The following is a 23,388-nucleotide window of genomic DNA, read 5'->3' as shown; positions in this document are numbered from 1 at the left end:
AGAATATTATAGTGTTCACAAATCAGTTGAATTTTCCACAAGATTAATGCCTAAATTCTGGTGGAACATACATACAATTTCCTTTAAATTTTGTAAATATCTGAAATAAATCAATATAGATGTCCTTAACATATTTTTGTTTATGACACATATAAAGGTACTTGACTGCCCCAATATTGTAATAATAATGGTAGTAGTAGCAGTAGAATAAAGTGTCTGTTATAACTAGACTTTGATCTAAGTGTTTTACATATAGTATACACTGATTCTCACAAAATTTCATGGGGTAGATCCTATGAACACTGCCATTTTAGAGAGAAGGAAATTGAAATAAGGAGAGTTTATGTAACTTGCCCAAAACAACATGTCCAAAGGGTAGAAGCAATATTTTCAAGGAGGCAATCCAACATCCCCTCCCAAGGTTTCCCAAGGAAACCTTATTTGTCACTATAGCATTCCAGATCATATGCTATACCTTAAAATAATCTTGTCCTTACAAAACATGAATTCTGATCAATAAAATAAAATGTAATCTTAATGTGTAGCATTCATTTGGTGAATGCTTTAAAGGTACCAGACAATATGTTAAGTACTTGGAATACAAGGACAGAACAATTATGTCATGGACTATAAACACTGAAGCTTAAAATATGGTTTAAAAGTTAGATATTAAGGACATATTGATGGTACATGACACAGGAATCTAAAAAAGTGCATAAACCAGTTGTTGCATATGATCATTTGAAGTCATAAAACAAAGCAAACTAACCTAGTCAGCAAACAACTGTTTTTTTTAGGATACTCGTTATAGATGTTTCCATACCAATATTTTCATATGTACCTAGTAGCTTAGAATAATGGTTCCCCAAAGATGTCTACATCCTAACCCATGGAACTGAATATGTTACCTTACATGGCCAAAGGGGCTTTGCAGATATGATTGAGTTAAGGATCTTGAGATGGGAAGATTATCCTGGATTGCCCTTATGGGTGCAATGTGGGCATCATAAAGACAAGTCTTCATTAGAGGGAGGCAAGAGGTGGGATCCAGAGGAGATGTGATGATGGAAGCAGAGGTTGGGGTAATGCGGACATGAGCCAAAGACTACCCGCAGGTTCTAGAAGCTGGAAAGATGAAGAAATTGATTCTCCCATAGAGACTGCAGAGAGAATACACCTGTGCTTATATCTTGGTTTTAACCCAGTGAAATTAATTTCACAATTCTGACCTCCAAGACTATTAAATAATTAATTTGTATTGTTTAAATCCACTTAATATGTGGTAATTTGTTACAATGGCAAATGGAAACTAATATGGTACTTTTAACATTGTTGCATTTTATTTCATAACTCATACCCCCCCATATAATATTTTTTAAATCTGTGCATGTCTAGTTAAGGCTTCATAATTTTGAGAGTTGGAAAAATCAGATGGGCACTCCTTTTGCTGTACATGGGTTAGAAAAATTTAAATGATGCTACAGTGATGCTTTCTTTGGAAATTGGGTAGAATTTGTATAATCATTTAGACTTGGTTTCCTATGAGGAACATGGAATTTGTATTACCTTATTTTTAAATAAATGTTTTATTTTAGAACAGTTTTACATGTTCAGAAACAGTACAAAATTAGTATGGTAAATTCTCATTCTCCCCATACACAGTATCCCCTAATTTTGAAATCTTGTATTAGTATGGTATACAATTAATGAACCAACATTGTTATATTATTATTAACTATAATTTATACTTTATAGAGATTTCCTTACTTTTTTCCTAAGGAAAACCTTTTTATCTTCCAAGTCCTTTTTCTGTTCTAAGATCCCATCCAGAATTCCACACAAAATTTAGTTGTCATGTATGCTTAGGTACCAACTGAGTGTTAACAGTTTCTGTGACTTGCCTTGTTGATGTCCTTGACAGTTTCAAGGAGTGTCTTTCAGGTACATTAAGAATGCCTGTCAATTGGTATTTGTCTGATATTTTTCCTCTTGATTAGACTGGGATTATGTGTTTTGGAAGAAAACATAGGTAAAGTGCCATGTTCATCATATTGTATTAAGGATTCATGCTATCACCATGTCTTATCATTGTTGGTGTTCATCTTAACCACCTGGATGAAGTTGCACTTGGCAGATTTCTCCACTGGAGAGTTATTCTTTTTTCCTTGTCCATACTATACTCTTTGGAAGGAAGTCACTGTATAGCCCATACTCAGTGAGTTGGGAGTGATGTTCTCCCTTTTTGAGAACAGAGTATCTTCATAAATGATTTATAATTTTTCTGTAGGTGACACTTATCTCTTCACCCCATCTATTTATTCAATTGCTTATTTATACCCGTATGCATCATATGTATTTATATTTTGAGATATAATCCAATACTCTTTTGTTTCTCAAAGTATTCCAACTTTACCTATTGAGATGGCCCTTGTATGCCTTTGATATACCCCTATCATTGTGCGTTGTTTCTTGTTGTTTTATACTTTTTGTTTGTAAGTACTTCCTTACTTTTTGGCACTACAAGATGCTTCAGCCTCATCTTCTATATTTCAAGGCACTCGAGTCAGCAATTTCATTGGAAAATGGATTAAAAAAAACAAGATCTGGGTACTCATTGCTACTGAGGTGTTGTTGCTTCTAGACCTACTCAAAGGACAGAAAAAGGAATATATGTGTATAGTCACCTGTGTTTATACATGTACCTCTAAATAGCTTTATGTGTTTCCCTCTGTGTCTGTATTAAGCTAACATGAATTCACACAGAAGTCCTCAATTCTAATGCATTATCATCTTGATGATTTTAGTCTCTTCCCCTTTCTTATCTATAACTCCGCTCCTCCAACAGTGAGGAATCTAGCACACACTGTCCGACATCCATTTACTTAATTGTTCTGTTCCAGTATCTGTGTGTAATGTTCTCAGAATTGTTAGCTTATAGTCCCACAATGGTCTATTGCTAGGCTTTCTAATAGGTTTCACTGATCTTTGGGAAAGCATTTACATTGTATCACTAGTTATTTTATGTATGGACATTATTTTACTAATTCAAATAACTATTATGTTACCTTGTGATGTTCAAATATATGTATTATATATATATAGGGCTTTGTACTTCCATATTTAATGCAATATCTACAATGTCTGAAATATCTTAATTACAGTATTAATAATTGATGTTCCAGTATTTTCCTTATGTTGATTGATGTGGGATTAATTTTTTATTGATAATTCTTACTGCTCTTTTTCATTTTTTTGCATTTTATTATGAAAACTTTTAAAACATCAGAAAATTTCCCAATGAACACCCATATACTTATTACCAAGATTCTACAAAAACTATTTTTACTATATTTAGTTCACATATCTATCTGTCTATTCAGTCCTTTAACCATACATTCATCAATTCCTCTTCTACTTAGATGCATTTCAACATAGGCTGACAAAATCAGTAAACTTCATCCCTAAACATATTAACAGACATATCACCGATAGGAATTTAATGTTTGTTTACAGTTTTCTCAGGTAAAATTTACATAGGGTGAAATTCAGCAAACTTATGTACACCACTTAATGCATTTTGACAGATGTATGCATCTGTTAACCCAAACTCCTATCTGGATAGATAGCATAACATCACCCCAGAAATTTCCTGCATGCCTCTTCCCAGATAACCCATGCTCCTCCAAGACAACATGGTTATACTTTATTTTCCCACCATGGATTATTTTGCCTTCTTTGTAATTTTGTGAAGTTAGTAATACTTTGTATTTTAGAAGCATCCATGTTGCTTCATGAATCAATTGCTATTTGTTTTGTTTGTTTTGTAGTTGTTGTCTAGACTTGTATTTTGTGATTCTGTCACAGTTTGATTACCCAGTCTCCTATTAGTGGACTTTTAGAGCATTTCTATGTTGTATATGTTATAAATAAAGCTGCTAAAAACGTTCTTGTGAATATATTTTCGTGATCATATGTTTTCATTTTTTTTTTTCATGGGCATTTGTTTTAATTTGATTTTTGGTAAACACCTAGAGTTGGAATAATTTGGTCATAGGTTAGGTGTATGTTTAGTCTAAAAGAAACTGTCAGATATTTTTTGAAAAGACTTGTATAAAAATGTATGCAAGTTGCAATTGTCCCACAGTCTCACAAACATTAATATCGTGAGATTTTAAAGATTTCAGCTATAATCATTGGTATGTATGTCTCATTATAGCTTAAAGTTGCCTTTTTCTGGGGACTAGTGATGTTTCCATGCCCATTTAAGCCATTTGTATATAATTTTTGTGAACTATAAGCTTAACGTCTTATGCTATTCTTTTTGAAATTGGGTTTGCATCTTTCTTTCTTTCTTTTTTTTTTTTTTTTTTTTTACGGTACGCGGGCCTCTCACTGCCGTGGCCTCTCCCGTTGCGGAGCACAGGCTCCGGACGCGCAGGCTCAGCGGCCATGGCTCACAGGCCTAGCTGCTCCGCGGCATGTGGGATCTTCCCAGACTGGGGCACGAACCCGTGTCCCCTGCATCAGCAGGGGGATTCTCAACCACTGCACCACCAGGGAAGCCCGGGTTTGCATCTTTTTATTTCACTATTGTAGCTTACTTTATATAGTTTAGATACAAGTAATTTGTCAGATACACATAATAAATACTTTATTCTTATCTGAGTCAATATTTTCTAATCCTAATGACTTTGTTCAATGAGCCCAACTCATGGAATATTTGTTCGTTTGTTTTGGTTTAGTTTTGTGGTTTTGTCTTAGTGCTTTTTGTGCCCTCTCTATGTAAGAAATACTTTGTCTTCAGGTGATGGAAGTATTTTCTCATGATTTTTATAGTATCCTTTATGTCATTATATTTTATGTTTGGATTTATGATCCTTCTTGAATTAGTTCTTATGTGTTGTGTGAGAAGAGGATCATGGTTCATTTATTTTTCTCAACAGATATTTTAATGTTTTGGGTACCACTTAATTGAAAAGTTGTTTCTCCCTCCATTTTATTTCTTTGAGACCATTGTTGAATGTCAAGATAGCATGTGTATGAATCTATATCTGATTATTCTGTTCCATTGATCAAATTTTATTTCATATTAATCTGATTATCATTATTTATACCAATTCCATACTACTGCAGTTTTAAAGTGAGTCTTGAAATCCAAGATTTTACTGGCTCTTTTAAATTCTTTGCATTTTCATATAATTTTATGATTAGACTGTATCTATAAATTTTGTTATAATTATGACTGTGCTGTTTCTGTATATTGATTTGGTAAGAATTGACATCTTTAAAAGATTGAGAGAGACTTTAATTCCATGAACAATGATATGTTTATCCACCTATCTTAAATTTCCCTTAAAAATATTTTATGATCATCGGAATAGATGTCATAGACAATATTTGTTAAATTTATTTTTAAATGTTTTAATATTATTTTAAATGGTATTATTTTCTTTTTTGTTTTCCACTGATTAGGTGCTAGCATGTGGAAATACAGTTCTCTCTGTGTATTAACTTTGATCCTGTGACACTGGTAAGTTTACTTATTAGTCATAGTATTTTTATTGTAGATAATTTTAGGTTTTCTACTTATGATCATCCTTTCCAACCTTTATGAGTTATTGTCTCATACTATGTTCAGTAGCTATGGTGTCTACTATAATGCTGAAAAGAGGTGGTGAGATTAGATATCCTGATCTTAGAGGAAAATATCCAATATTTCACAGTTAAGTATGATGTTAGACATTTTAAACATATTTATTGAACTGAGAAAGTGCCTTTCTGTTTCAAAATTTCTGATATGTATTTTTATCATAAATATGTATTGAATTTTGTCAGTGATTCTCCTGATTCTATTGAGTTGATTATATATTCTCCATTATTAATGTGGTAATTTACATTGAGTTTTAAAAATGTTGAAGCAACCTTGCTGCATTACCATAAAATAATTGAATTGTCAAAACAGACTCACATAAATCATAGATTTTCTCCAACACCAAACTTTAGGAACTATTCAGAGAATTCAAATATTATAGAAGTACCAACTTCTTTCTGGAGAGACCAAAACCATCAGAAGCAATTTCTAAGTATTCCTTTTTCCCACATTGGGATGATGAAAACATGGAGACCTAACCAAGTGTCCATAAAATTACTGTTAGATAAAGGTTTTTTTTCTTTTAGCATTGTTACCCTTGTGTTTGACTAACTTTCATTCTCCAGCTGATCATGTTCTATAAATCCTTAAATTCTGGGTTTATTTACAATAAGAGAGTCAGATAGACAAGTCATGTCTTGCCAAAATGAATTTATTTAAAAGAACTCTTACGTATATTCCCATTTATAAATGTCATCAGTTTATTTACAAGGAGGTCTGATCTAGTTTAACTATAGTCTCTACAGTCCCCAAGTAGGAGGAAATAAATCAAAGCCTGGCTGTTAGCCTTACTACACCATCCACCCTCTGAGCTTGATCAATATCGTCTTGCCAAATATTTCGATGTATCTTTTCCTAATTTGTCTTAAAACATATCTCCTGAAAATATTTCCCCCAAGATTTTATACAAACAAGTCTGTAAACACTCCAGTGACTCCTGGGATTGGACCTATCTAATGGAAAATGGGAATTATTTTTTATATATATCATTTTAGTAATGACTCTATCCCTTCACAGGCATTTTGATACTTTTATCAGCTTGATTATTCCCTTTCTCTGCCACCAAGGATTATTTGGACTTTTTGTGTATGTTAATGAAGGTGTGTCTGATATTTCTTAAGCCTTCTTCTGACCAATCTATATATATTGATATGCATGACATTGATCAAGAGCTTCAGATAAATCCCCCAACATTTTCTAATTCTGATTGGCCTGAGAAGTTGATTTTAATGTAATACTAAAGTTAATAAAATAGGGACTTCAACATAATATTTGACATATGATGCATAAGTTAAAATTATAGTATATATTTTCTTTTCATGTGCTTAACCTATGTACCCATAATTGTAACACCTGGGGTAGTTACTAGAGGTCATTTTTTTTGAAAACCCTTCAGATTCCACGTGGTGGTTGGACATAACCATAATCATATATCATGGCATATGTTCCTACTAACACAGGATTTTAGGTAAGATAATATAATACTACCATTGCCTCCCCAATTGCAATGACACGGTGTTGATTTTTTTTTTTTTTTTTGTGGTACGCGGGCCTCTCACTTTCGTGGCCTCTCGTTGTGGAGCACAGGCTCTGGACGCGCAGGCTCAGCGGCCATGGCTCACGGGCCCAGCCGCTCAGCGGCATGTGGGATCCTCCTGGACCGGGGCACGAACCCGTGTCCCCTGCATCAGCAGGCGGACTCTCAACCACTGTGCCACCAGGGAAGCCCCGAGTGTTGATTTTTAACATTATTCTTTTAATCCTGACAATTTGAACCACAAAGGAGATAATTTCACTGCTGATATGTATTACTTGGGAACACAGAGAACAGGAGTAAAGGCCACACTGTCTGATGTCATTCTGCTTCAGCTTAAATTTGTAATGTTGTCCTCATAAGTGCACCTCCCTGGCATAGACCACTAATGCACCTGGCCACTGACCTTATCCAACCACCTTCCTTGAGAAATGGCTCAAACCTTCTCTCCTGTCTTTGTTAATGCCTGTGATATTCCATCACATAGGTGGCTTCTCTGGTCCATTCACGAATCCTTCATTATCCTCCTGAAATGACTTCCATTTGCAAACAGTCTCCTGGAAAAATACTTCTTTTATCATCCACATTTGGTTTAACAATTCTTCTCTTCATGATATTACATTGTAATGTAGTAATTTTGACATTGGTAAATTTACTTTCACAGTATTGATAAAAAATTTATGTTCCTTGAAACTCTATTTGTCATATTCCACAATCTGGGTGTCAAAAGACTTTCCAAAAGTGTCCCCCAAAGGAACATAATTGGTGAATGGTATAGGACCATCTAAGTAACATTTCTACTTTATTTGAAAGCATTATATCCACAATAAAATTTATAATTCAAACATCATATTCCCTCATGTTACTTGAAAAAAAGATAGTAACATAGAGCAAAAATCACGCACCAAGTTATCACTGCAACTGGCTACTAGTCAACTAAGTCATCTGTGGTTAGCAAGTCGTGTTTTTCTCTAGATTATTTGGACAGAGTTTTAGTCAGTGACCATAAATCAGCATAGTTCAATTTCCCAATTTTTGGACAAAATCAGTAGTGGTTTTTATTAGCATCAGCTAAAAATTAACAGCAGATCTGAACAAATGTAATGGGTATTAGCAAATGCAGTGAGTTGAGTTTTGCTTTTAAATGCTCTCATTATTGCATCCTTCCTACGAATTAAGCACACATACAAGCTTCATTACCATTTGCCATGATTTCTCTTGGTTTCCACTGAGGTTCCTTCTTAAATCATATTTTCCCTCCTTTGATATGGTGTTTGGTTTTGACTATACAGTGTACACATAAAGTGAGGAGTATAATCAGTATTACATGGGCCTCTCTCTCTCTCTGATCCATCCCTGGAAGGTATTGAAAGATTTGATAGGTAAAGAATTACAGGATTTCCCCTGCCTTTAGATAATTGGGATCCATTCACTGTTAGTACAAATCTGGATATATGAGGTGAGGTTTTGACCCAGCCCAAGATCCCCTCGGGAATACATCATGCTGTATGTAGTTCTGTAGGTATCATGTTAAGTTCATTGATGACTCCTTTGATTTGCACACATCAGTACAACCCTTAATCTGGGACGTCCAGATCAGTCAAGATAAATAAAATCTTTGTGAGATGGGAAAGGTATAAACAAAACTCCTTTTCCAATCACACGTTTTCTTTTTTTTAAGTTTTCATTTTATATTGGAGTACAGTTGATTAACAATGTTGTGTTAGTTTAATTTCCCAATCCTAGAGATCTATCCAGCTGGACACCAACCACACATTACAGTGTGTCATATTTTTATTAAAACATGTTTCTTTATTTGACTTAGGCTGTTGAATACTTTTTAACACCTGCTTTCAGCAACAGATATTTTAAATTGCCCATTTCATTTTGTATGGAAACCACAGCTCTGAGGTTGATAAGAGATGTATTATCTACATTATTATAATATTTCCTTGCTTATTTTTAAACACTAACAGCAGTAAAATGTGGACCTTGGTAAACAGAAGCATTTATTTATTATATAAGTTACAGGTGTACAATAGGCATTCACACTTACTAAAGGTCATACTCCATTTATACTTACTATAAAATATTGACTGTATTCCCCATATTGTTCAATATATCTTTATAGCTTATTTTATAATAGTTTGTACCTCTTAATTCCTTACCCCTATATTTCCCCTCCCCCTTCCATCTCCCCACTGGTAACCACTAGTTTGTTCTCTATATCTATGAGCCTGCTTCTTTTTTTGCTATATTCACTAGTTTGTTGTATTTTTTTAGATTCCACACATAAGTGATATCATGCAGTATATGTCCTTCTCTGTCTGAATTAGTTCACTTAGCATAATACCCTCCAAGTCCATCCATGCTGCTGTAAAAGGCAAGATTTCATTCTTTTTTATGGCTGAGTGCTGTTCCATTGACTGTATGTACAACCTCTTCTTTATCGTTTCACCTGTTGATGGACATAAGTTGCCTCCAATTTTTGGCAGTTATATATAATGCTGTTATGAACATTTGTGTGCATGTTTCTGTTTGAAATAGTGTTTATAATTTTTATGAATATATACCCAGGAGTGAAACTGCTGTATCATATGGTAGTTATATTTTTAGTTTTTTGAGAAACCTCCATACTGTTTTCCACACTGGCTGCATCAATTTACATTCCCACCAACAGTGTACAAGGGTTCCTTTTCCCCACATCCTAGCCAAAACATTTGTTATTTGTGTTCTTTTTGATGGTAGTCATTCTGACAAGTGTGAGGTGATCTCTCATGGTGGTTTTGATTTGCATTTCCCTGATGATTAGCAATGTGGAGCATCTTTTCATGTGCCTGTTGGCCATCTGCATTGCCTCTTTGGAAAAATGTCTATCCAGGTCTTCTGTCCAGTTTTTAATCAGGTTGTTTGTTTTCTGGATATGGTGTTGTATGGGCTGTTTATATATGTTGGCTATTAATCCCTTAACAGTTATGTAATTTGCAAATATTTTCACCCAATCAGTAGATTTTCTTCATTTTGTAGATGGTTTCCTTTGCTGTGCAAAAGCTTTTAAGTTTAATTAGGTCCCATTTGTTTATTTTTGCTTTTATGTCCTTTGCTTTTTTTTTAAATTTCCTAAACTTTTACTTGTATTATCGATAATTGCTTTTGTTACTAGATCAATCAATAAAGTCCTAGAGTAGAATGAGTGTTAATTGCAACTGATCACTTACTATTTATTTCTGGCCACCACACTGCATAATGTCAGTAAAAGGGGTCAGTTATGAGCAAGTCCTTGACTTGGTGGAATTTTTACCTAGCGCCATCATTGAATGAGTTCTTTCACATTGTCACTAAGTAAAATTTCTTACCATATTAGAGACTTCAGTGAATGAGAAGGAAATGTGCCATTGCTTTTTTTCTTTTTTTTCCTTTTTTCCCCTCTGTGCATGTTTCTTCCTCCTCTTTAAAGAATTTCTGTAAGACGGTTAGTATTTTTCCTTACATGTTTTGTAAATTTCATCAATGAAATAATCTGGATATAGAGTCGTGTTTGTGAAAATTTTGAGAATTTCATTTTTTTAAATATACAGGATATTGTACATTTTGTAATTTTTCTTGACAGTTTTTTTTTAAGTAGTGATTTTGAAGTGGTCTATTTTGTCTAAGTTTATTGAATTAATTAACATAAATGTTCATTATAGGCTCTTATAATATTCATATTATGAGTAGCATTCTCAGTGATACCTCTTCTATTATTCCTGATAATGATCAAGTATTTATTATCTATTTTTTAAAATTTTTTACTCAGATTTATCAATTATATTGACCATTTCAAAGAACAGTTTTTTGGCTTCTTGATATTCTTTCATTTCTATCTTTTCCTATTATTTCAGTTTTCTGTACTTTTATTTTTATCATTTCATTAATTCCTTCTTGATGTGGAAACTGAGAGCACTTAATTTAATTATATCCTTTTCTAATATATGCATGTGAATTTGTTTATTTCTAAGTATTACTTTAGATGCAGTCCACAAATATTTATATAGTGAACATTTAAAATAATATACTTCTAATTATATCTACCTGAGTAGTCCACAAACTTAAAAAAAAGGTAATAAAACTATTATTGTTGTTTTATATCTGTTAAAGTATATAGTCTATCCAGTGCTTTTCATTCCTTAAAATATATCCAAGTTTATGTCTTGTAAAATTTTTCTCTATCCTCACTAACATTTCTTGGCAGTTCATTAAATGTATTTTGTGAATGGGTGGAAGGGGGAGTCTTATGGAGAAAATTCCCTCAGCTTTTTCTTTTTTCTGAAAGTATCTTTATTTTGCCTTCATTGTGAAATCTTTTTTTTCTACTGGATATAGAATTTTATTTATTTTTAAAATTTATTTCTATGTTTTATACAATTTTTAAAGGTTACTTTCAATTTACAGCTATTACAAAATATTAGCTATATTCCCTGTGTTGTACAATTCATTATTGAGCCTATCTTACAACCAAAAGTTTGCACATCCCATGCCTGCACCCCTATATTGCCCCCACCATCATAACCACTAGTTTGTTCTCTATATCTGTGAGTCTGCTACATTTTTGTTATATTTACTAGTTTTTTGTATTTTTTAGATTCCATATATAAGCTATATCATGCAGTATTTGTCTTTCTCTGTCTGACTTATTTCACTTAGCATTATACCCTCCAAGTCCATCCATGTTGCTGCAAATGGCAAAATTTCGTTTTTTATGGCTTAGTAGTAGTCTATTTTATACATATATACCATCTCTTCTTTATCCTTTCAACTCTTGATGGACACTTAGGTTGCTTTCACATCTTGGCAACTGTAAATAATGCAGCTGAGTATTGGAATGCATGTATCTTTTAGAATTAGTGTTTTTGTTTTATTCAGATATATACCCAAGGGTGAAATCACTTGGTCATACAGTAGTCCTATTTTTAGTTTTTTGTAAAACCTCCATACAGTTTTCCACAGCGGCCACACCAATGTACATTCTGACAAACAGTGTATAAGTGTTCCCTTTTCTCCACATCCTTGCCAGCCAACATTTGTTATTTGTGTTCTTTTTGATAATAACCATTCTGACAAGAGTGAGGTGATACCTCATGGTGGTTTTTATTTGCATTTCACTGATGATTAGTGATGTTGAGCATCCTTTCATATGCTTGTTTGCCATCTGCATTTCCTCTTTGGAAGAATGTCTATTTAGTTCTTCTGCCCATTTTTTAATTGGATTGTTTGATTTTGGATATTGAGTTGTATGAACTGTTTATATATGTTGGATATTAATCCCTTAACAGTCATGTTATTTGCAAATATTTTCTGCCATTCAGTAGGTTGTCTTTTCATTTTGTCAGTGGTTTTCCTTGCTGCACAAAAGCTTTTAAGTTTAATTAGGTCCCATTTGTTTACTTTTGCTTTTATTTCCTTTAAGAGAGGTATCCAAAATAGTATTGCTGCAATTTATATCAAAGAGTGTTCTGCTTATGTTTTCCTCTAGAAGTTTTACAGTATCCAGTCTTACATTTACGTCTTTAATCCATTTTGAATTTATTTTTGTGTGTGGTGTTAGAGAATATTCTAATTTCATTCTTTTCCATGTAGCTGTTCAGTTTTTCCCAGCACCACTTATCGAAGAGAATGTCTTTTCTCCATTGTATATTCTTTCTTCCTTTGTCATAGATTGATTGACCAAAAGTGTGTGGGTTTATTTCTGGGCTTTCTATCCTGTTCCATTGATCTATAAGTCTGTTTTTCTGCCAGTACCATACTGTTCTGATTAATGTAGCTTTGTAGTATAGTCTGAAATCTGGGGGTATGATTCCTCCACCTCTCTTCTTCTCTCTCAAGATTGTTTTGGCTATTTGGGGGTTTTTGTGCTTCTGTACAAATTTTAAGATTTTTTGTTTTAGTTCTGTGAAAAATGCCATTGGTTAATTTGATAGGAATTTCATTGAATCTGTAGATTACCTTGGGTAGTACAGTCATTTTAACAATATTGATTCTTCTAACCCAAGAACACAGTATATCTTTCCATGTGTTTGTGTGTCTTAAAATTCTTTCATCAGTTTCCAGAGTACAGGTCTTTTTCCTCCTTAGGTAGATTTATTCCTTGGTATTTTATTCTTTTTGATGCAGTGGTAAATGTGATTTTTCCCCTTAGTGTCTCTTTCTGATAGTACATTGTTAGTGGATAGAAATGCAACAGATTTCTATACATCAATTTTGTATCCTGCAACTTTACCAAATTCATTGATGAGTTCTAATAGTTTTCTGGTGGCATCTTTAGGATTCCCTATGTATAGTATCATGTCATCTGCCAACAGTGACAGTTTTACTTCTCCTTTTCCAATCTGGATTCCTTTAATTTCTTTTTCTTCTCTGATTACTGTGGGTAGGACTTCCAAAACTATGTTAAATAAATATTATTTAAGTAAACAAATAAATAAATAAATATGGCCATCCTTGTCTTGTTCCTTATCTCAGAGGGAATGTTTTCAGCTTTTCACCACTAAGTATGATGTTAGCTGTGGGGTTGTTACATACGGTCTTTATTATGTTGCGGTATGTCTCCTCTATGCCCACTTTCTGGGGAGTTTTTATCATACATGAATGTTGAATTTTATCAAAACTTTTTTTTTATTGAGATGATCATATGGTTTTTATTCTTCAGTTTGTTAATGTGGTGTATCACACTGATTAATTTACGGATATTGAAAACTCCTTTGCATCCCTGGGATAAATCCACTCAATCATGGTGTGTGATCCTTTTAATGTATTGTTGGATTCGGTTAGCTAATATTTTATTGAGGAATTTTGCATCTATGTTCATCAGTGATATTGGCCTGTAGTTTTCTTCTTTTGTGGTATCTTTGTCTGGTTTTGGTATCAGGGTGGTGTTGACCTCATAGGATGAGTTCAGAAGTGTTCCTTCCTCTGTGATTTTTTTGAATAGTTTCAGAAGGATAGATATTAACTCTTCTCTAAATGTTTTGTATAATTTACCTTTGAACCCATCTGGCCCTGAACTTTTGATTGTTGGGAGTTTTTTAAGTTACACATTCAATTTCAGTACTGGTAATTTTTCTGTTCATGTTTCCTATTTCTTCCTGGTTCAGTGTTGGGAGATTATACCTTTCTAAGAATTCATCCCTTTCTTCTAGGTTGTCCATTTTATTGGGGTATAGTTGCTTGTAGTTGTCACTTATGATTCTTTATATTTCTGGTGTGTCATTTGTAACTTCTTTTTCATTTCTAATTTTATTGATTTGGGCACTCTTCCTTTTTTTCTTGATGAATCTGGCTAAAAGTGTATCAGTTATGTTTATTTGGAATTTAGTTCACTGAACTGAGCTTCTTGGAGATGTGAATTGTTGTTTTTACTCTAATCTGGAAATGTTTCTTCTATCATAGCTTCAAAAACTTTTCTTCTTCTTTTTCTCTCTGTTTATTCTGGATTTTATTTGTGTTAGACCAGTTGATGGTTAGTCACATTACCAGATGACTGAGGCTCTGCTTTAAAGTGTTTTCTTTTTGTGCTGTATAGGTGATAATATTTGTTGACCGTTTTTCAAGTTTTCTATTACTTATTTTTGCAATGTCTAACCCATTTTTAAGCCATATGGTAAATTTCTTATTTCAGGCATTTTAATTTTCAGTAGTAAAATTCCTATTTGGTTCATTTTTAGAGGTTACCATTTTTCTTCTGAATTTTCCCATTCTTCCACTCTTTATGTCCATCCCCTCCAGTAAATTATTTAATATATTTAAATATTTGTTTTATAATTATCACCTGGTAATTCCAATATGTTGGTTATCTGCCTCTTTGGACTGTATTTTCTTTTATGTGTCGCATTTTCCTGTTTCCTTTGCATGTACCATATTTTTTAAAATTTCATATATGTGTATGAAGGAGTGATGGAAACTGATAATGCAGCTTTTTGTTCTTGTTTGTTATAGAGGATTCAGGCCTTTCCTCTTTTTGGCAGCTAGGTTGAGTTGCTGATTACTGTGAATCCACCTGCAGGGGAGTTAAGCTGGGGCTATGCCACAGATTTAATTAAAATGAGTTGATCTATGGTTAGTACAACGTCCAATTTACCAGATGTTACCACTGAGGAACTTATTTCTTTTAATTTTTCAGTTTTTGTGCTGAGGTGGTTTGAACCTCTGTTTTTGATAAGTTTGGTTCACCTTATATGAAACTGTAGCAGCATCCAGAACCCATGGTCCACATTAAGACTGTTCTAAATTCTCAGTCTTTCCTAGTTTCCCCTCCACTACTGCCTTCTAAGCATTTTTTCTAGTATGTCTGATAGTGTGAAACACAAACATCAAAATCAAAATAGAAAACTTTCTGATGATGAGCTCAAAAAATAAAATTAACACTATATGAGCAAACACAACACCATGAGTGATACAGAAAAAAAGTAAGTTATGAAAATGAAATAGGAGATATTGTGTCAACAATATCCCTTCAATGGGATTTTCTATGTTAAAACATGGAGATTAAAGAATATTGCCCTGAAGTATTATAAGTAAAGCTGACAAGAGATAAGAATGTTTTAGATTAGTTATTTTGATTGAATCTTTTCTATCTGTTTGAAAGATATTATTTTAATGTGTGGGTGCTACGGAGAGGGAAATGTACTCATAGATGATGGATTAAATTTCACTAAAAGCAGCAAGGTTAGTGTGTGTGTGTGTGTGTCCAAAATTGTCCTCAAAATGTATGTGGACAGATTTCTCTTATAGCATTCATATATCACTGGATAATATACAGATATTTGGAAACTTAGGTGGCTTGGGATGTGACACTGATGGAGTACATTGCTGTCATTCAGTGAATGTGAACCAGGGATGCTAAAGATCTGTGATACAGGGACAGTCCTTCACAATCAAGAATTATCCCATCCAACTGGTAAATAGTGACCCCAGTTAGAAATATGTATCTGTATAAGTTATATACTCTCATATACCATTGCCCTTTTATTAGGGAACATCAACTACTGGGATCCATAAATATGTCTCTAGTTACAAGCACACTGTCAAAATTGCCCTTTCCTAATAAGACTACTTTATTTAATTGACAGTTGTCTCATCAATAATCACATACAACCATTACAAGGTCAGAAACCTATACATTTATTTTTAAAATAAATGTATTTTTACAAGAAATAGCAAGCAAAGAGGAAAGAGAAACCAATAGAATATATTGACAAACTAAAAATATTAGAGTTTTAACTGAAAGCAGCCCTCTCTTGTGACTCTGGACTACATTAATTTTGCTAGTCTCTCGCTCACATTGCCTGCATATTCTGTTCCAAACAGCCCTGCACTTTATTCCATTGTCTTGCTATTTCATTGTTTGAGTCTAATTTTTGTCTTTTCAACAAGAATATAATTTCCTTGAGAGGTAAAAACATATTTTATGTAAACTTTGTACCCCTTACACCAGCTGGCACGTAATAGGTCATTTCACTGGTTGATTAAAGATGACTAGTAAAAATACTTGAAAGTGAAATAAAATTATGTTTTCCAGAAAATCATTTATTAAGTTTATTATTCAAGATATTTGATATTATGTTTACTCCAGTTAAATAGCTAAGTTTATTTTTCAGGTTTTTTTAAATTCACTAAAAAATATCTGCTACTTTTTGAATGTCTTACATATGCATTTTTATATTAAAACATGTTTTTCCTATCCTCATACACATACACATACATGTATGCACACAAAACTATGAGCTGAGAATAGTTGCCCTTATAGGAATGAAAGAATTTTCATATGTCCAAACTCATAAAAATGTACACATCAAATATATGCAGGTTTTATACAGCATATCTCAACAAAGCTGTTATAAAAAAAATAAGGCTTGGAAAAGGTAAATAACTTGTCAAGCTGTAAATAACTAATAAGCAGCCCAGCCAGGTATTCCTGATTCTAAAAACACAGGATTCTCTATGAATCTTTAATAAAATATTTAATAAGAATAATGTAATATTAGCTACTCTTGAATACATTAAAGAAATTAAATTATTTCTGCCACATTCTTTCTTGTATAGATTCAGAATCCTTTTTTTTTTTTTTTTTTTTCTGTACGTGGGCCTCTCACTGTTATGGCCTCTCCTGTTGCAGAGCACAGGCTCCGGACGCACAGGCACAGCGGCCATGGCTCATGGGCCCAGCCGCTCCGCAACATGTGGGATCTTCCCGGACCGGGGCACGAACCCGTGTCCCCTGCATCGGCAGGCGGACCCCCAACCACTGCACCACCAGGGAAGCCCCAGAATTCTTAATCTTGACACACAAACACCAAAGTGTTTCATTAGGTACCATAGACTGGAATCAGCTGCGTTGAAACCTTTAGAAATTCTCCAAAAAAAGTCTTCACCAAGACAATGTTTAAAAGAGGGATATTGTCTGGGATTCATTCAGTGCCTTTGAGGAATATTTTCATGATTTAAAACTTGCTGCACATCCTTTTGAATCTGAAATCAAGCATATTTCCATTATTTTTGGTCAACCAATGTTTCTACTTTTCTCACAAACATATATCACGTTGTTGCTTTGGCTGGAATTAAACAAACACAGGTGTTAAAATGATCAGTTTCCTCATAATTTTCCTATGTACTTGTGCTATGGAATAGTCATTAAGTTTCTGTAAGAGATACATTTTCCCAATTCATTACACCTAAAGAAACTGCCGGGAAAAATGTGCTGCCAATATACGAGCCATTACAGACTTCCCATATGTATTTTGCATGCAGGTGTTTCATGTGCAGTTTGCCAGAAACAAACTGTTTTTCAGGTGCATAGAGAATTATCATCTTTGTACAAAAAAGGAACAATAATATCTACTCCTAGTAGAGTTTTTCTCAATAGGAGAGTAATATAGAGTTGTTGCATAGAGGACAGAATCGAACACACAATGTTTGACAGCCTAAGTGCACCCATCCAGTTGGGTTCCATGTTAATTACTCAACCCAGAATGGATGGAGATAAAACACCAGTACAGAGCCAGAAGATGAGGATGAACATGGTTAAAGTACCTTTTATGTAAAACACAGTGCTTTTTCCATATCCCTGTGAGTTAAGCGCTGTTATATCTACTTGATAAATGGCAGAAGTGTGGCTCAAATTTTATGCAACTTTCTCAAAGTCACACAGTTAATAAGGATTGTACCAGCCTTCATACCCATGTCACTGTGATTGGAAAGCCTAATTTCAATCATTTGAATTCTGCTTTGGTTTCTATTCTCTTGTCTTGGAAGCTGTGCTCCTTGAGATTGGAATACTTCATATGAATTCCCTACAGTGAACAGGACTGTGCCATTCTATGGAGAGACTGGCAAAAGATGACCTATAACCTTTCTACTTTCTCAATATTTGAGTTTAGGGCCCAAATCACCGTTGAGGTACTGTGTCTTTGTTCATTTTCTTTCCTTTTGTGGTGACCATGTACTACGGCTAGGCTTGATTTACCGTTCCTATGTTAGCACAGAGACTAATAGCAACTTCTCTTTGTTGCTTTAAACTTATACATGTTTCCATTAACAATCATCATATCCTACATGGAATCTCAAACCACAAGATGTACCATCCCATCCAAAACTAAAGCACTCCTGTGCTGGTCCACAGGAAAGAGGGAGCAAAGAAGAGCACTTTAGCACAGGAGTAGGTTGGATGGATTTAATTTCTAACCCAACTCTTCCACTTACTGTGACCATACCTAGGTTACTTAACATTTTTACATTTTAGTGAAATTTGAATGTCTTTTCCACATGAATGAGATAATAAATCTAGATAACTATCGAGAATATATTTCTTACTGTCAAGTGTATTATGTTGCTAATCAATGCTTGTCGTTTTCATTGCAATGAGAATCTATATGTCTAGATTTCACCTGCATTCTGAAACAATATTAGAATAAACATGTGGAAAACTGATAAAACTTCAACATTAAGACTTTCTTAATTCATGTCTGTATGACACTTAACACATCTCCTGGTATCATGTCATATGAGTATTAGTTTTTTCAAAAAATAACCAAAGGAAGTTTCTATATATTGAAATTGACACTGATGAGCTTTGTATTCATACCATGTTGGCAGCCTCTGCCTCATTCTTAGGCTTATTTTTTTGGAGAATCACAGAGCTGAATCTAGTGACCCAGGACCAGGCTCACTCTAGGTCCTGAGGCAGTTTTATTTTGGATTAAATATTATGAAAATTCCATGGAATATGAGAAACTTGACACTACATAGTCCCATATAATGCTTTTGTACCCTTTGTACTCTTGTCTTTATACATTCTACTTCTAAATATTTTATATGGTCCACAGTACTTGGTTATCATGTTCGCACTAAAAACTAATACTTATTTAAAGGTTAAAAACAACAATGGTTACATTAACCCACACATTTACTATTTCTTTTGCTTCTCATCTCTTTTACTGGCATGGGCTCCCATTGGGAATAAATTTTTTTGTGTGCCTCAATAAATTCCTTTAGTCAATTTTTCATTTTATCTTTTGTATTATTTAGTTCCAGTATTGCCTTTGGTTCTTATTGGAAAATAACTCCCTTCTTTATGCTGAAATTTTCCTTCTGTTCATCTTTTTCATCTTGACCTCTTCCAAATCTTTGGTCAATTTTTAATAATTTATAATAGTTAATGTTCTTGTTTGTTAGTCCAACCTATGAGTTATTTGCGGTCAGTTACTTTTGACTCTTATGTTGATTATGGGTCATGCTTTCCTGCTTCTTTGTACATGTTGTTTTGTTTTTTAATGAATTCATGATAGATATTGTGTGTAAAAGAAAAATAAAGACTGAAATACAGTCTTCTCCTACCACCCAGAAGAAATAGGTCAGTTTGCATTTTTGCCAGTGTATCATTTGGAAGTTCCTATAATTGGGATTGCTGACTCAAAAGTCAAATGCATAAATATTTTTCAATATATTGCCAAGTGGCTTTTTATATAAATAGGAACCTTTGTAGTCTCTCAAATAATGGCATTGTACTTGTTCTGATAACAATGATATTAAAATATGTTGTCCAACTAGTTTTTTGTGTGTGTTTTAGGTTTTTTGTTGTTTTTTGTGTTTTTTGTTTGTTTCATTTTGTTTTGTTTTGTTTTGTTTTTTTCCCAAAGAGGTGAAAATGGAATCTGAGTATTGCCCTATTTGGTCTCCATTTTAGTTCTCATAAAATATCAGTGATAGTCCTTCCTTTATCCATTGCAAATGTTTGTTTTTGTTTTCACACTTTAAGTAGAGTCAATCAGAGAGATGAGGCAAAATAAAAAGCAGGAGAGATTAGAGAGAGAAGGAGGTCTGAGAGATTAAAAGTATGAGGACTTGATCTGTCACTGCTGCCTTTGAATATGGTAGAAGGGAACGCAGGCAGGCTCAAGAAGCTGAGTGCAAACCCTGTCAACAGCCAGCAAGGAAACAGGCGCCTGAGTCCTACCATCACATGAAACTAAATTCTGCCAACAATCTGAATGACCCTGATAGATTGGAGCTTTGTGAGGCCCACAGCAGAGAAGCTACCAGGGCCCACTGGACTTCTCCCCTTCGGAGCTGTGAGATAATACATTTCCATGGTTTGAGCCATACATTTATGATCATTTATTATGGCAAATTTTTCTACAGAAGAAAAATAATTTGAAGGTTTTTTTTTAATAGAGTTAAATCTTCGAAGGAAAAATAATAGCTAAAGGGAAAAGGATAACTTAAAATTCAAATAAATTATGGTTTCTACCTATTTATAGAAGAGCTACAGAGAGAGAGAAAATGGAATAATAGGAAATAATGAAAGATATTGTCATAGGGTAAACTGTTAGGATTTAAGATGAGAATTCAGATAATTTATGTAATAAGAATATACAGTGATGCTTCCAGGAATAAAGAAATGGGTGCAAATGGAAGTCACTGTAGTTTAAGAGGTCAAGGAAATGTGAGGCTAATGAATTAGATGAATCCAATAATTTGAGCAGTGAAATACCCTAATTGTTGAGATGGAGAGGAAATTCTGATACACAAGCCAAAGCCTTGTTGGGATGAGAAGGAATTTTGGTAGAAAAAATCAAAAGAGAGGTAACTGGTTGTAAAGTCAAAAGATAAAATTCACAGTAGAAAGATATTTATACCAGAGTGTTTAAAACAAAAAGACATTTCCCATGTTTTAGCATGTTGTCAGCATTTTTATTTTTCAGAAATTTTAATTTATGAAATTTTGCAGTAGAGAATTTTTTATGTCTCCATATATAAATTAATTTAAATTAAATGGCAAAGGCAATTGACATACACTTCTAGATGATTTTTTAAAATTACTTATATATGTCCATGCCACTCTCTCACTTCGTATATACACTGCCAAATGTAAAATAGATAGCTAGTGGGAAGCAGCCGCATAACACAGGGAGATCAACTCGGTGCTTTGTGACCACCTAGAGGGGTGGGATAGGGAGGGTGGGAGGGAGACGCAAGAGGGAGGAGATATGGAGATATATGTATATGTATAACTGATTCACTTTGTTATAAAGCAGAAACCAACACACCATTGTAAAGCAATTATACTCCAATAAAGATGTTAAAAAATTACTTATACAAATTGTTTTAACAGATTTATATTAGGCTTTGCTTAAATTTTAATAAATATTAAATCTTAAATTTTTTTTTAATTTGAGAAATATATTCTAGTCGAGATCTTTTTTAATTTATATCCATGGCTTCAACTTTCCCCTGTCTCATGGAAACATCTTAGCTTATAATTATGTTTATCTTTCTGCATCTTCAGCCCTATGGAATCAGTCAGAATTTGGTACAAGAAACAGAAATCACTCTAGATGTTTCAAATATAAAGGTGTTTAGTACAGAATTTCAGATATTTGTACAGTTGTTGAAAGGAGGAAAGGTAAAAACTATAGATCTTTCCTAACTCTGCTTAAAGGTCCTACCTCAGTAGCTTCACTCCAGAAATTTGGAAAATATTATTAGCACCCAGAGGCCAGCAAAATGCAGAAAAACTCTGGTAACATTACAGCTGCCTACAACTAGTGATCAGACCGTGGAGAATGGCATTTGTTCAGTCTTATGTCTACATAGGCTTTAATAATCTCCCTAGATGTTCATTCATATATATGAATATATATTTATATGTAAATATATATTTAACTGGTTTTGTGTTCTGGTTGTTCAAATTGAATCGCCTATATTTGCATTGCTTCAGATGGAAAGGTATTTGTGTTTGACTCATTCAGGCTCAAGCATATTTTTTGGAATTTCTCTATTAGCAGGGTTCCTACAGGTGATGAAAACCTCAGTGGACCCTGCTCTGTAAACCTAGGATTTAAGAGGAAGCTATCTGTTCTCTCCAAATAGAGCTGCATGAAACAACTCTGCTCTCATCTTCCTATAGAAATGAAATGAGATTCATTCCCCACAGAATTGAAGTCTCAGCTCCCTAATCAACTTTACCTGGCCTTCATGGGTCATAAGTTCTGACCAAATCATACAGAGTTGACACTGAAATCCACTTTGAGGTACATATTCCACACATGTCTGATTCTTGCAAGGACCTCTACTTCTGTCCTTCTGAGGCACTCTCCAACTGATTTCCCAAGTCACAGGAGCTAGTGTATTGACTCAGTTCTCCATATATGAGTCCATGTGTGATTGCAAATGAGCCAGGCATGTGGTTTCAAAGTTGTTCAAATCCAACATGTGTGGAAAAAGAAATGTATGGAATTCCCCCTACCCACTTCCCACTAGCAAATATCCTTTTTTTATTCCTTGTCTCAGAAAATGATAATAACAATCGTATTTACCTAATAATAAGCATTTGGAATTTCAGAATCATTCTTATTTCTCTTTCTCTACTCTCATACTCAATGCATCACCAATTCATGTCTAAGTGACCTTCTAAATACCTCTTAAATAATTTTCTTTTCATCCCTCTTGCCATAACTTTGCCTTGGTTAGACTTCCACAAATAATACTTTAACTGACCTCCAAAAATGCTCAACAGCAAAAGCTATATTTTTGAAACACAAATCATATTCCCTCTCACCAGAAACTGCTACTACAACCAGCATTCCCTCCTGACCCCCCATCACACATGTACTCACTGTACTTAAAACCCTTTTGTACCTTCCTATGATTCTTAGGAGAATATGCAGATCAT

General features: G+C 33.8%; 1 long non-coding RNA gene across 2 annotated transcripts in view; it reads left to right on the top strand.

Moving 5' to 3' along the window:
• Window positions 1-23,388, top strand: part of LOC132593491 (uncharacterized) — a 134,219-nt gene that overhangs the window by 55,623 nt on the left and 55,208 nt on the right. For both annotated transcript variants that reach the window (XR_011377933.1, XR_009559083.1), the window contains one exon: window positions 5,473-5,530. This is a non-coding gene — a long non-coding RNA (uncharacterized lncRNA). The remainder of the gene's footprint in view (window positions 1-5,472; window positions 5,531-23,388) is intronic.

Source organism: Globicephala melas, chromosome 1 (assembly GCF_963455315.2).
Source record: "Globicephala melas chromosome 1, mGloMel1.2, whole genome shotgun sequence".
Classification (NCBI taxonomy): Eukaryota; Metazoa; Chordata; class Mammalia; order Artiodactyla; family Delphinidae; genus Globicephala; species Globicephala melas.
Note: the sequence above shows the minus strand (reverse complement) of the source record. Positions and strands in the feature narration are given on the sequence as shown.